General features: G+C 32.1%; 1 protein-coding gene and 1 long non-coding RNA gene across 4 annotated transcripts in view; one reads left to right on the forward strand and one right to left on the reverse strand.

Annotated features, from left to right (window-relative positions):
- Positions 1 to 16,182, forward strand: part of STARD13 (StAR related lipid transfer domain containing 13) — a 683,440-nt gene that overhangs the window by 111,399 nt on the left and 555,859 nt on the right.
- Positions 1 to 16,182, reverse strand: part of LOC141563005 (uncharacterized) — a 116,823-nt gene that overhangs the window by 46,123 nt on the left and 54,518 nt on the right. For 2 of the 3 annotated variants that reach the window (XR_012488299.1, XR_012488302.1), the window contains exon 3: positions 1,174 to 1,257. The exons of the other annotated variant lie outside the window; for it this stretch is intronic. This is a non-coding gene — a long non-coding RNA (uncharacterized LOC141563005). The remainder of the gene's footprint in view (positions 1 to 1,173; positions 1,258 to 16,182) is intronic. 3 annotated transcript variants of the gene reach the window in all.

Consider the following 16,182-nt stretch of genomic DNA (forward strand, 5'->3'; position numbering starts at 1 on the left):
AAAATTGATCTTGTGTTTTTAGTCATTAGAATGATTTTGGAAGAGTAGGATAATTATGCATTTATCACAAAATCTTCACCAAAAATAATAGATTTAGCTATCTTTGTATAAATACAAGCATATTTTCACACCATACTGGAATCAGTTTTAAATTTTTTCTTGTATTCTTATTTAACCCTTAATTATGCACGACATACTGATCAGTTTGGTAGACTTGGGATCTGGAAGTCTAGATTTAAATATGGTGGTGCAGTAAATGGAAAATTTATCCTAGAAGACCTCAGTCCAAATTCAGCCACAGATACTTAGCTGTATGAATCTGGCAGGCATTTAACCTTTGTCTACCTCAGTTTCTTCACTGGTAAAATATGAATAATAGCATCACTTACTTATCCAGGGTTGGTGTAAGGATAATATTTGTAAAGCATTTTTAAGCCTTAATTGTTCAGTTTTTTCAGTCACATCTGACTCTTTGTGACCTCATTTGGGGTTTTCCTGGCAGATAATGAAATGGTTTGCCATTTCATTCTCCAGATTATTTTACAAGAAGAGGAAACCAAGGTAAACAGGGTTAAGTAATTTGCTGATTCGCACAGTAAGTATTTGAGACCAGATTTGAATTAGGAACATGAATCTTTTTGACTCCAGTTCTGGCACTCTATCCACTGAGTCACTTAGTTTCAAACCTTAAAGCACTATATGTGTTAGATTAGCTATTAAATTCTTAAACACTTACTAAACTATCCAACCATCATTGGGCAAGTAATTTAACTACTCTCATCTCCAAGCATCTCTCCATGATGTAGCTACTAAGTTACAATTGGGTTCTGATCTGAGTCAGTATTTCACCTAGGAAATTATAGATGCCTAATGTATTGATGTAACCATCTTTTGTGATTTTCCTCTTAATCTTTTTCATATTTCCCATTTTCTTTTTGAGTTCAGAATTAAGCATAGACATAATGTTCTTGAAGCACATGTTTCTGTACTATTAAAATTGATCTTATTTCTATTTTTTACATTCTTAATGTAATTTAATTAAAGGAGAGCAGTAACTTAACTGTTAATAATGACTTTTAAAAACTCACCCTTTTTCATATTTTGGGAGTCAAAACCTCTTAGTTTTTTGTTTTTTTTTGTTTTTTGCAAAGCAAGTGGAGATAAGTGACTTACTGGCACAAAGTCATACAGCTAAGTGTCAATGTCTAAAGCTGGATTTGAACTCAGTTGCTTCTGACTCCAGGGATACTACTGGATCTGTTTCCAAAAGACAAAGAAAAAGGAAAAGATGTATCTATAAATAGATATGGACAAAAACAGCTAACTAATCTGGTTATTTCTATCTTATCTTTCCAGGCTACATAATTCCCTAATGAGTCCCCTGAAATCCTGTGAAAATAAAATATTTGCTATTGCCTACACAATACATTCTTTCTCCCATCTCTGTGCCATTGTAGATATCTCTCCTCATCTCTGTCTTTTGAAACTACCCTTCAAATTTCAATTAAGTGCCATTTTCTTCAAAGACTTTTGCAGATTTCTACAGTCATCAGCATCAAAAGAATGAGGGGTGCAAAATGACATGAAAGAGCTTACATTTTAATGGGGTAGACAATGAGCACATAAATAAATATATACAGAATACATATTGAGAAAATAAATGCAAAATTGTTAAATACAAGATAATTTGGGAGTGAAGGTACAAGTATTTAGAGAAGATCAGGAAAGACTTCATGCAGAAGAAAAATATTCTATGGGATATAAAGAAGAAAGGAATTCTATAAGGTAAAATAATAAGGGAGTACATTCCAAGCATGAGGTCAGGCCAGTGCAAAGGCATAAAAAAAAAGAGATATGTGAACAACAGAGGGAAGATCAGTTTAGCTGGAGTACATTGTGCAGAAGGAAGAACAATGTCCAGTGAAACTGAAAAAGTAGGTAGGTGAACAGCTGTGAAAAGTTAAACAGAAGAGTTTATACCTTATCCTAGAAGAAACAAGGAACCGAGTTAATTAAGGGATTAACACGGTCAGATCTATATTTAAGGAAAATGACTTTGGGGTCAGTGTATAAGATGGAATGAAGTGGTGGAGGCTTAAGGCATTAAGGGACAGTTGTGATAATCTAATTGAGAAGTGATGAGAGCCTGCAATGTGAGTTAAGATATGAATCTCCCTAGTAGCTTCTTGTGGGAAAGGATTGTTTCACTTTTGTATTTGTATCTTCATCTTTTATCACAGTGGCTGTTACAGAGTGGGTACTCAATAAATGCTTGTTGATTGACTGATCCAATTTCCCTTCTTCCTCTCCCAACTCTGAAGTTAAGGGGAAAGGTCAAGACAGAAGCAATAAGGTAATAGTAGCCCATTATGTAATCTAGAACACACTGAGAAAGAATACTACAAATTTATTATTATTTTGTGTATGCTTTTGTTATATAAGCTAAGTGGGTAGGTAGAAGCAAATTTGCATCATAAAAAAATTGCATTACATAGCATGAACTGTCTGTGGTTAGATTTCAACCTCTCTTCCTATAAAGAAGCTTCAAAATTGGCCTTTCCCTCTCTGCTTTACCCCTTCATATCAGCGATGTCAGCAGAGAACAATGGCTGTTTCTGAAAGGCCTCAAAGGCAAAAGCTGTTTTGGTTTTCCTTTGTAGTCTTAGTATAGTGCCTGTGCTAAGGTAATTTTAAACTCATTTCTCACCTAGCTTTAATCACTGAATGGGCGTTGCCTCAGACAAACTGAGACATGGGAAAGACCTTAGCTTAAAAAAGCTAAGGTCTCCCACTGCATCCAGAGCCACCTACAGTTGTACATCTTGCCACAGATGACTCCGGAGGACAGAGTGAGGCTGGTGACTTTGCACAGCCCTGCCTCACTTAAATCCAATTCACTTTTAAGTCATGACATCACCTTTCTTAGGTTATTGGTCCTTTTTTTAGAACAAAGGACAAAAAACTACAGCACAATGCCTGCCACATAATAAATACCTAAGAAACATTGTTGACTGAACAAAAGAATGACTGAAGAGCAATAGCTTAAGTGGAAGCTTTCTGTGAATGAGCTTGCCTGTTCCTGATGCTGGTTTCTTCATATAGTTCCAACAGAGAAGTTTCTTGGTACTCAGTGACTCATCTTTTTCCATATAAGGTAAAAATTCACGAATTCTCCCTTAAGAAATCAATTATCCTTTTTAATCATCTCATGATCTCCAAAGAGTCATTTGATTGATTATTTTGTAAATATTAACCTCTTTAGTTTTAAAAACAATTAAAATCAGTTGAATCTAGGGACTTCAATCCTCCTTAATCCTTCAGTTATTCTACACTCCTCAAAACAGGTTTTTTAATAAGAGTATCTGAAAACTTTTCTTCACATTTTTTTTTCTTCACATTTGTTTCTTCACATTATATTTTATGTTTTCTTTTTTTAAAAAATAAGTTATTTTCCTGACAACCTGAGGACTGTTTATACAAAAGAGGTATCACCTTATATCCTTTACATGATGATTTAATTCTTTTTCATTTAGACTACAATTTTTTATTCTCCTCGCAAACACACTGTTTACAACTTTTCTGGAAGGGAAAAGTATTTCATTGCATATATATATTTTAGCAAACAAAAGTCTCTTTCTCCTTTCAACCACCATACTTTTTGCCTATCAAACACTTATTGCTTTCTATCCCTCACCAATTAATGTATTTCTTCAAAAGTTCATGTTTTGCCCTTTGTAATAATCAGACTGTTTATAACTTAAAGGGGTAATGACTTACACTATAATAAAAACATTCATATTGTCCCAGATAATAAATAAGTTCCGAGAACAAGGTACTTTTAAAATGGGATAGATAGGAGTAAGAAAAGAAAAAAGAGTTAGGGAGCAGTATTTTCCATACTATTAGTTTTTTTTTTTCATTCTAGATTATCATTTCTTTTACTGTTTTAAGCTATTTGTTTCACTTGGTATTGATTAATAGTAGGAAAAAGTCTTAAAAGTGCAATTAGAAGTCAGTAGTTGTTGTTCAGTTGTTTTTCAGTTATGTTCAACCTTTCATGACTCCATTTGGAGGGTTTTTTTGCAAAAATTCTTGAGAAGTTTGCCATTTACTTCTCCAGCTCATTTTACACATGAGGAAACTGAGGCATACAGGATTAAGTGAATTGACCAGGGTCACATAGCTAGTAAGTGTCTGAGGCTAGATTTGAACCAGGAAGATCAATCTTTGTGACTCCAGATCCAGCACTGTATCCACTGTGTCACCTAGCTGTCCCTATTAGAAGCAGAATAGTTCTATAAAACTTTAATATTACCATGCTTTAATTGTAATTTAAATTTAATTTGCTTGTATTGGATCCATATAAAACAGCAAAAAGGATATCACAACAAATGCATTTTAATGGAATTATGTAAGTAATCACCTCAACAGTAGTTATTATCAAAAGAAAGATCAATTAACTATTAAGGGCAATTTGAAATAAAGATGTATATTTTCAAATAATTTCCCATTTCAACAAAATATGATTCAAAACAACTCTATTAACCAGATGTTGGAGACCAGTCTCCTTTTCTGTATGAATAAAAGGAATCTAGACACAAGAATAGCAATATACAAAGATTTATGGTAATAGTCTACTATGTATCACAATTTAGTGTTTTTATTTCCTTGATATTTTGATAATTTTCTCAAAACTAGATGATCCTGTGAGTAATAAAAATATTAGAATTTAGTTTCTTTATATGAAGAAAATGAGTGGGAAATCTCAATATATAGAGATATAAGCATATAAAGAGAGAAAAAAATGAAGTTTTATAAGGAATTTATACCAAGAATGGCTTAAAAGGAATGTTTGAGAAGAGAAGAATGATATCCACTATTAGTAGCATCTTGTTTCTTATCAGTGAAATTTCTGCTTACATTATGTAAGCAAAGATTTAGTTTAAGTCAAAGTCAAACTATTTTAAGAGCACAGTAAGTATGGTTTTAATATTGCACTAGAATCTCTATTTACTAAACAAGTCAAATTAGCAAGAAAATAATCTTTCAATTATTTACCACCTACCTTTTTGTCCTCCATTTTGTCATTCTTTTATAATCCTCCTGATCCTTGGCCTGGTTTGGAAATACCTTCATTCTGATAAAGATTATAAATAGTCTACCTGGGGCCAAAGTATCTTAGGAGAGAATGAGACCAAAGTCCCCCATAAGAGATTGCTTATGGGTTTTTCCGTTTTTGTTTACTATTAACTTTTAAAAAGTTACTTCTCTTATGAGAATGTGTGTTATACAAAACTGCCTTGTCTTATGTCATCATACTGTCCCTTTATTTTAAAGTGCTTTTAACCCATTCCAGGATTCTTATGATGTGAGACACCATACCCTTCTGTGAGGGGGGGAGTAGTGAGGAGGGGGGGTAACTTCATTATTTCACTATGGGGGAAAAAATTAGGGCTAGTGGAGAAAGAAAGAAGGTATAAGAAGATAAATGAAATCTACTTTTCTTGGGAATATATACTAGATGTCTGACTAGACTCCACAGCTATAATAGTGTAGGAAGGGCTAGACAGTGGAAAATGCAAGAAATGACTATCTTTTTTTTTTCTTTTTGCTGAAGCAGTTGGGGTTAAGTGACTTGCCCGGGGTCACACAGCTAGTGTTAAGTGTCTAAGACCAAATTTGAACTCAGGTCCTCAAGACTTCAGGGCTGGTGCTCTATCCACTTTTTAGTAACTTTTAGATTTCTGGAGAAGCAAGTGGCAAAATTTAAATAAATGCATTTGCAAAATAGTCACATTCTCTACTTAAATAATTCAGAATCTAGTCAAAAATGAGATTTCTAGTCATTTCTTTGGTGAATTTAAGGCACATCTCTATAGTTCTCATAAAGGGAAGAAGATCTTACAAAGATCTTTAAGAACATAATTACATAATCTGTAAAATAGCTGTAGAAGTAGGTGCAGAAAATGTTATTTACACATGGGAAGACCCCAAAAGGTAAATGGCTGAATCAGAGTCCACAGCTAAGGAACTGACACCATGACTAATAATTCATGATTTGTAGGTGGGTTGTAACATGGTGTTTGGGGGTAAGGGGAGGGTGCTATATCCTACTTAGGTTCTACTTTCTTTAAATATTTGGACTTTATTGCTTCTTTCACAAACATATTAATTCTGGAATTTTTTTTATTTTAAATCTTTAAAATTTATATAAATTTTTAATATGATATTTATATTTTATATTTATATATATTAATATTATATTATATATTAAAATGTTATATAAATATTTTTAAATTACATAACATGTACTCTGCCCTCTGGTCATGAAAGGCATTCTAGACAATTGACTTTTTTTTTTTTTTTTTTTTTTTTTAGCTGAGGCAGTTGGGTTTAAGTGACTTGCCCAGGGTCACACAGCCAAGAAGCATTAAGTGTCTGAGCCCACATTTGAACTCCAATCTTTCTGACTTTAGGCTGATACTCTATTCACCAACTAGCTGTCCCGACAATTAACTTTTTAAAAATAGATGTGTTTGATTTTTTTCCCCAAATCTTTTTGTAAATATTATCTGAGATTTTTAAAATTTAATTTATTTTATTCTGAATTTAAGAAATAAAACAAACATATCTATAGCATAGTAGAAGAGAGAGGAAAAATGATTATATATGCAACTACAAATCTGTAGAATACAACTTGGTATTCCTTTCAAATATATAATATTTATCCTATAAGTTTCTTTTTTTTTCCTTTTTCCCCTCCTACTCTATAGATGGCTCATTATTATGTTACCATTCTATATATACTTTTATTTATCAGTTCTTTCTCTGAATGTAGATAGAATCTTCCTTCATATGTCTATAGTTAAATTGGATGTTTATAACAAAGTGACTTATTCACACAATATTTTTCTTAAAATATTGTCATTACTGTATACAATATTCTCTTGGTCCTGATAATTTTGCTTTTTATTATTTCATGTAAGTCTATACATATTTCTCTAAGAGCATTGAGTACATCATTTCTTAAAGCATATATTCCATCACAATCAGATACCACAACTTGTTCAGCCACTCCCCGACTAATGGGCATTCCCATGCTTTCTAGTTCTTTACCACCACAAAGAGAGCTGCTTATAAATAGTTTTGAACATACAGGTTCTTTCCTTTTTTTTTCAATCATCATGACAAAAAGACCTAGTAGTAGTAGTGACCTATCACATAGGTCAAATGATATATACAGTTTTATAATTTTTTGAACATGATCTGGGACATTGCAAGAAAAGGGCTGTTATTCTATGAATGAAATAATCCTTCAGATTAAAAACTGGAAATAAAAAATACATTTATAAAGGATTAATGAAATATTTCATAACTTATTGAAATAATACAAACTAAAAGTCAAAAGTTAATGCTTAACAATACATGGTATATGCTTCTTGCTGAGAAAATTGTAATTTTTGTTACTCTATTCTGTAATTATTAATAATCACCTTAGTCAAGTAACTCCTCTGTCATTTTTCTTTTCTCTAAAAATAGGTTAAATTAGATGACTTCTAAAGCCTTTTCATCTTTAAAAATATATATCTTTTTTGATTCAATATCACATATTTTGAAAAAACTTGAGGAAAGTTAAAACTACTATTATTTACTTCAGCACTTTAATGATTCTGAAATTTCTTTTATGTGGATATTCTCTCCAGTGGTACACATTACAACCTATCCATGCCTTTTCATCACATCTTGTCTGTATTTTCTCCTAATGCCTCCCTGCAAGATGCTAGGGCATTCTTCAAGATTTCTTGATATGAATATCAGTGGAGAACTTTGGTCATTTATCAAGCATCCCTTCCTCTTGTTACATAATTGACCCATCTTCTTTCAGGCATCTACCTCCCTGAGGATATCCTTTATATTCTTTCTCCTTTACAAAACTTTATTGGTAATATTCTGTCAAGCTAGTCATGCCCATCCTGTGTAAGAGAACCAGTGTCCTTTGGGTCACCTCAACTTTACTTCTTTAGAGATTGTGGTATTACATGAAACATAAGCATATAATTTCATAAAATGAACACTAGTGTTTAAAAGATGGACCATCATTTCAGGGAGAAGCTTTGGTTCATTAAAAGTACAACAGACAGTGAATGAATGTCCCAGCTAGAATTTAACTAACATCCTTTGACTCTGTTATTTTTCCTTTCCATTGTACCACTGCACTATTGTCTCCTGTTGTATCATTCAACACAGAAGGGAAACCTTTCTCCTTTTTAAAAATAACCAGACTGTGTTAAGATCATAATTTCTCATGATTCTTCTTAATTACAAAGCCAAGAATAGAAAGCAAGATAAAGACATGTTTATACTGACTGGCAATGCAAAGTCCAAAACTGAAGCAAAATGTGTGTGTGTGTGTGTGTGTGTGTGTGTGCATGATAGATATTTATATAGTATTGTATTTAATGTACTGTATGTCTATATGTGTGCATATATTTATATGCCTCAAGTATGTCTCAAGTGGTTGTTTCAGGTAAATTCAAATATTTAAATTTTTAATCACACTATATCTCTGAAACTGTCCTCAGAATAATTATTAGAGCAAAATGATTCCATAGCCCATGTATTTATAAACAAGAACTTTTAAAACCAGATGATAGAGATATACATATGTATGTTTATATATTTATAAATACAACATAATGTACAAATATACACATATATACATGTGTGCATTGTATATACACAGAAATACACACATATATGTATATATATGTGTGTATGTGAAAGTGTCAATTAGTAAATATTTCCTAAGTTTGCCTTGTAAAGATATACATGAGTTGGACCTAGGAAGTACTGAAAATACCTATGGAAGCAGAGGGGTGAATGTACCAAAAATATGCCATCCAGAGATAATAATTGTGGCAAATCTTTTAATTTCATGCAGGTAAGAAAATGAGTATCAGTTATTTAAAGCCAAGATCTGATATCAAATTTTGTAGAAACACAAAGAAATGCAACAGTGAGATCTTTGATATACTTAAGATGCTATAAAAATGAATAGCATAAAAAACAAGAAATTCAAAGAATGGAGATACAGAGGGACTTTAGAAATAGATCAATCTAATCTAATGTCATTTAAAAGGAAAAAAACCCTCATAATGCCAAGAGATCTAAGGAAGTTAGAAAAGATGTGAATGATACAATAACTAAAGTAATTATCCAGTCACCTAAAGAGAGTATGACAAGTTGTAAAGATCACAGTTAGCATTTGCTCAGAGATGATCAATTTTAGGAATAAAGTTCTAATTTTTTTTTAATGAACAGAATGCTGAACTCTGTATTTATACTTATCTTTCAAAGTAAACTGGGGTGGAAATGTGGTTTTGAGGTGACTAATAATGGGTTACAAAATATGATGCATCTATCATGACCCTTAAACAATGATCAACATCTAAAGTTCAAGGTTCTTGTGATCCCTCAAAAGTATACATGCAAAAAATGTATGGCAACACTGGGTTTTTCATTTTTATTTTCAGTTCCAAATTTTCTCCCTCCCTCTAGTGCCTTCCCCATCCATTGATAAGGTAAAAAAATATGACATGTGGCAATACTGATGCTTCTTTAATATCAATCAATAGTGCAAAATTCATGCAGAAGTCACATCATAAAACCAAAACATTAATTTTAATATAAAAATTATGGAAGCATTAAAAAAGATCTATTTATGCAAAAGGAATTAACTGTGGCCCAGGAAGGGTATTGTTTACCATTCTAGTGCTCCAGTTAATGTTGTACTTTCTTTTTGTTAAAAAAAAAATTGATGCTTTATGTTTTTGTATCAGTCATTTATCAGTGTATCATCCCACCATTGAATCATTCCTTGTAACAAAGAAGTTTAACAAAACCAACAAGTATAATTTTCATTAATCTGACAGTATATGCCATATTCCACACCTGCAGTCCCTCATCTCTTAACTGAAGAGGAAGACATTTTATCATCTATTCTCTGGAACAAAGATTAGTTAGTTATCATCATGATTTAGCATTCAATTCTCTCTTAGTTTTTTGTTGTTGTAGTAGTAGTTTATATTATTTAGGCATTGCTTATTATTTTCCTGGATTTGCTTAATTTTTATGTATCACATAAGACAAGTATTCTAAATTCCTCATGTTTGTTCTTATATTAAATCATAATGTTACTATACTGTATATATAGATCACAATTTATTAGCCATTTTCCAGTTAATTGGTATCCATTTTATTTCCATCATTTTGCTATAGAAAATCTGTGATGAATGTTTTTTATGTGCCATATAAAAAAGGTCTTTCTATTTGTTTTTTACTTGGGATATATATCTAGTAATGAGAGTATCAAATGAAATACAACTAAGTAGATTTTTGTGCATAATTTCATGTTTTTCCAGATCAATTGGAACTGGAATTTTACAACATCATTAATACTACATTAATGTGTCTATATTCTCACATCAACTATAACACTACTTTTGTCTTTTAACATTAATGGTCAGAAAGGTCTCTCACAGTTTTTAATCTATCAATTTTGTCACTTTAATAGGTATGAGGTAAAATCTAAGAATTACCATGCTTTGCAATTTTTTTTACTTATAGATTTGGCACCATCTTTCATATAGTTGTTAATAGTTTAGTTTCTTCTTTTTAAAATTATTGATTTGTGTTTCTTAATCCATGATGCATTTTTTGCAAAATAATTTTGAACTAAAAACAGCATTACTATCTTGTCTACTCATTTATTAATCAAATTTGTATTCATCAAAATGGCAAAGATTTGCCACTCCAGAAAGAACATGCTAAAAACCTATATTGGATTTAAAATTAAAGTACCTGACTTCAACTCTCATTTCTACTAATATAATCTGATGGACCTTGGTGATTAAATTCTCTGAGCCCCGGCTCATTAGTAAAACAAAAATATTGAATTTGAAGGTCCCTAAAGTCCCTTCCAGCTTCATATATATAGAGAGAATCAAGGGAGCCTGTGGTTTTCAAGAGAGTTCCCAAAATGGTCAAAACTGTTTTGAGTAATGTATTATCAAAAACAAAAGACTTCTCCAACTTGAACACAAAGTTATAAACCCAAATTCCATAAATTGTGACAGAGAAAGTAATCTCATTACTTGTAGGTAATGTATAGGAATTTCAGTCAGTTTCTACTATTTTAGTTTAATTTCAGTTTCATCACTTTTTAGCCTTTGGTGAAAGAATATGAGAATTGGAATAAGAAGATCTGGGTTTAAATTTTGGCACTTTGACTAATTAGTTATTTAACTACAACCAAAGTCATTTAAACTCTCTAAACCTCAATTCCTATTTTGTAAAACAAGAATGATAAGACTTATATCTACTTAATAGAGTTGTGGTAAGTTTCAAATTGTGAAATGTATGTGAAAACAGTGCAATAATAAAAATTCTATATCAAGATCTTTGTAATGTAGGTATGGAGATAGTGCTAATAAACATGAAGTAATTAGAGAATATTTAAGTGCTAAGCTGTGGGCACTATTCTATTTTTCTTTTTCAGGACCTGGTGCAGGGTCATTGGTATCCATGGGCTCATCAAAGCCTTCTGTCACAGGGGAACGAAAGAGAGGTTTCAACCAATACATTACAGTTGAAGCTATATGACAAAGGAGACTTCAGTGATTGTAGATATAGATTTTGGAACAAAAAGAGCCAAGTAGTGGATTTGTCAGAAATAAAATCCAAGATCAGAGGCTGGGGTTTCCAGTCATGAAGATGAATGGGCCAGAAGAATGATGTTGTTCAAACAAGGCTCAACCAAATCTAGGGAGGCTACTAGGAGATAAGAGCCAAGATTAATAAATTAAAGATCTTTTAACTAGGTAAATAATGGAGCACTGAGCTACACACGGAAAATTTCAGTTGTCCAAAGTAATTTAGGCTTATGGACACATACAATTTTTAAGTCCTGCTGTGGGCAATTCAGCACTCCTATCCCCCAATTTTCATCTAAATTCTTTTTTTGCCCCAAGAACTCCTATGTCCACCAAACTTATATAGCTGAATTTATCCTTCAGAATTTTAAAAACTGAGCTTCTGGTTGAAATATATTATTTCTTCCTATTAGAAAGGTCTCCTAAATCTTTAACCTCAAAGGTCACTTTCATACTGGCACAAAAACCAGTCTTTAGAATTTAGTTATATTTGCTGATTTACCTTTCTGATATGCAAACTCCCCAAATGCACATTTTCATAGGTCATAAAGAGTGCTGTAGTTGCTGGGAAAGTGTTAAGTAACAATTTCAGTTTCAGCCTCTGTCTCAGGATTTCTATGTTTTCACTTTCAAACATATTGAGCATAAAATGGAATAAGAACAAAGCTTTTGATTTCATTTAGCACTGTGATTTGACAGTGACCCATAATTGTTAATTGAAACAGGAATATCATATATTCATTTCTTTTGTTGTCTTTCCATTAGAGAAGGTACAGAGCAGGGATCCTTAGGGAAATGCACAGACATTTTTCAAAAGGCCATTAAAAATCCATCATCTGAAATATGTATGTACTAACTCTAGTAATACATTGTTATTTACTTAGTAGAATGTAGTAACATTAAGTGCTTTTAGGGTCTATTAAAGGCATAATTTGTGTAATGTAATTTTGTATTTACCTAATAACCTATTGTCTAAAATTTCAACCCAACATAGGTAGATACGTGCAACACACATTTTTCAATGGTATGTAGCAGCTTGGATGAGAATACATATTAACATAATTTTTTTCAAAATATAAATTATGATGATATTAAACATTTCTAAATTTTGCAGATCCAGACTTCTGCTTTTTTTTTTTCTTTCAGTGAATGTAAAATATAGTCTCCTTTGAAATTCTTAGGATAAGATTGTAATATTCCAGTGTTCTATAACTAGAATGTTGCCCCTAATTAGGAAAGGAGCGTTATGATTTGAGGGGGAGACCATTGTGGGAATGCCTTTAAATCTTATTATCAAGTTAGACTATCCAGTAGAAATGAACATTTTCTGCTAGTTGCTTGGTTTATTAAAAGACTGAACCTTAAGAAGTATTTTATAAGCCTGACCTGTTTTTTAAGGTTAAGCTTTTGTTAAAAATAATAAAAACAGTACCAAATGTAAATGCCTGGGAAATATTTGACCAAGCAGGAGTCCATTAACAAACAAGATTGTGGTTACTTTCCAGACAGAAGAAAGAGAATTTGTGATGGACTGAATAATTATAAGTTTATTACTTGTATCCTGCTGTACAATTTAGTAGGTTTGTTTTTAATCTTCAATTCATTTAAAACTCGCCAGCCTTTGTTACTGCACAGCAGGGTACTAAATAAGGGTCTTAACAGACACAAAAAGCAGAACAGTCAGGCCTACAAGGAATGAAGAGGCAGAATAAACAAGTAGTCTGCTGCTGCAATTGACAGTAGGGGTAAGTAGGGACAGACACCAACAACAGAGAACTTCCATCTCAGTAAGTGTGGAGTCTGAAGGAACTGCTTTAGTGAACAGAGACTAATAACAGGTAGCTGTCTACCACAGACAATCAAGCATGTATATACTAAGTATAATTTGGTTTTCATGCTAGAAGAGAAAATATATAAGGTGAAGGAATACTCTCTATTCTCCAGCATATCAAAAATAATGAAGTATATCCCTGGAGGATTGAAAAAAAGAGCTTGAAAGAAAGTAAGAAAAAATGCTTAGTCAGAGTTATTAAACACTGGAAAAGACAGGGGGGGGGGGAGGGATGTCCTATTTGTTTTTCCTTGCATATAGTATCCTGTTTTTGCATTACATGTTTTTGTACAGGTTTTTTACAATGCCTCCTCACTTCCATGTCTTAGAATTCCTTGCTTCCTTCAAAGGTCTATAAAAGTGCCACTTCCCAAATGAGGTCTCTTGATCTTATAATTGCTGCTTGTTTTCCTCTAAGTAAAATCCCATTATGTTATTTATAAATGGAAAGGCAGAATAAGATACTTACTTATAGCTTATTGTGCTTGAAAGAGTCACCGCAAGTTTCCAACCTGATTTAAAGATACTACTCACTCTCCCTTCTGCCTACTCTAGAACCTTAGATATTTCCTTTTAAAAAAAAAATACTTGAACCAGGTAACTAGGCACTTGAAACAATTCACTCCTAGCTCTCCTTTCTCCTACTCTCTTTCCAATACATACCATGGCATTATTTCTTTCCATTAAGAAGATCATCTAAATCTTTGATCCTTACGGTCATCTTCACAAAAAAACAATCTTTAAAGTTTAGTTGTATGTGTAATGTAGACCCCCTTGCTTCTACTTTTACTTTTATGCTATTTTTTCATAATTACTTTCTGACTAGCCCAGATAATAGTACATTTCAAAATAATAACCTTATAGCTATAAATATTAATTTCTCATGTACTAATTTCATGTTATGTTGACTTGCTTATTTTTATAATATCTCTGAGATATCAAAGGATCTAGATATATATGGTTTTCTTAGTAAGAAGGTTTTGAAAGTATTTCCTACATTTATTTCTCAAGGAGGAATATATGCTCGGCATTTCAGGCTAGGTGTTCAAATTGATTTCTTTTGATTTTTAGTATATTCCCTTCCAGTCTTGTCTTTCACTTCTAATCGAGGATAAGTAGTCCTTTATGATTCAACTGATGATATTCACTAATGTGAATTGTCTACTTTTAGCTACTTAAAAGTTTCTTTCTTCAATAATGAAGTACTGGAACTTGGAAACTGTATCCCTCTTCTGATTTTGCTACTTATATGACTCTGGGAATTTCTGGTTCTTATTTTTCTAGTCTATTTGGTTCTGAGTTTCTATCCATCTCTCCCTGTGATCCTACAATATTTCTGAATGAATTAAACCATGATATTCCTTAACAGTTTCTCATGGATTCTTACCATTTTGTACTTAGTCTTCTGTCACCAATGCTTTGGGGTAATTTTTTTGTAAATTTCCCAAAACATAGTATTTAGTATTTTTGTTTCATTAGGCTTTTCAAGGAGGTCAGTAATGTTTAGCTTGTCTGACTGAGCTTTGTCTTTAAGGTCCTAAACTTTATAGAAACTTTAAGTTCTCTTCCAATTGAGCTCTCTTTTTATTTCAATCCAATATTTTGTTTTTGTTTCAACTCAGTATTTTTGTGTTTGGACTCTACCATTTTCATTTCTTTCATATGTTTCCCACTGTCCTAAACCTTCAATTGGGCAGCTAGGTGGCACAAAGGGATAGAACATTGGAGGATGTAAAGGGATAGAATATTTAAGAAAATTCACTTTGATGAGATACTAACTATATGACACTGGTTAGGTCATTTAACCCTGTTTGCCTCAATTTCCTCATCTGTAAAATGAACTAAAGAAAGAAAGAGCAAACCACTCTATTATCTTTGCTAAGAAAATCCCAACTGGAATCATGAAGAATAGAACCTATCTAAAACATCTCAACAACAACAAATCTTCAATTCCTATCAGTCGTTTTGAATTTCTTTTTAGAGCTCTAAACTCCATCTAAGTTTCATTCTTTAATTCTTCCTTTAATTCTTTTATGAAATGAGTGTCCACATTAGAAGTTCCTATACTTGTTTTATTCACATTTCTGGATGTCAAGTTGTTATATAATTTCTTTCCTCTAGATATTTTTCCTTGATTTCCTTTTCATGTTTGTATTTATTCATTAAAAAGATTGTAGCTAGGAAAAGCAGTAGTTAAAATAGTTAGAGCACTGGGTCTGGAATTGAGAAAATCAAGTTCAAATCTGGATTCATATCTTTATGAGTTATATGACTCTAGGCACTTAAATTATTTCCAACCTATCTCAGATTCCTTGATTGTAACATAGGGATAATAATAATACCTACTTCCTAGGTTGTCATGGGGATAAAATGAAACAATATTTATGAAGCACTTTGCAAACTTTCATGTGCTATATAAGTGCTAGCTATTATTATATCGAGGTCTTTTTTGTATTTATTCATTTCTTAAGCATATACTAGATTTTCTGCAAGATTTTCCATTTATTCATCTTTTAACTTTCCTCTCTTTTTTATGTTGTCCCTTTATTTAACATTTTCTGCTATTTTGAAGTGAATAAACGGGAGCTGAGCTTAGGCATGACCACTCATTTAGCCATCTTGCTAAAAGTCCTTATGTTT

Source organism: Sminthopsis crassicaudata, chromosome 3 (assembly GCF_048593235.1).
Source record: "Sminthopsis crassicaudata isolate SCR6 chromosome 3, ASM4859323v1, whole genome shotgun sequence".
NCBI lineage: Eukaryota > Metazoa > Chordata > Mammalia > Dasyuromorphia > Dasyuridae > Sminthopsis > Sminthopsis crassicaudata.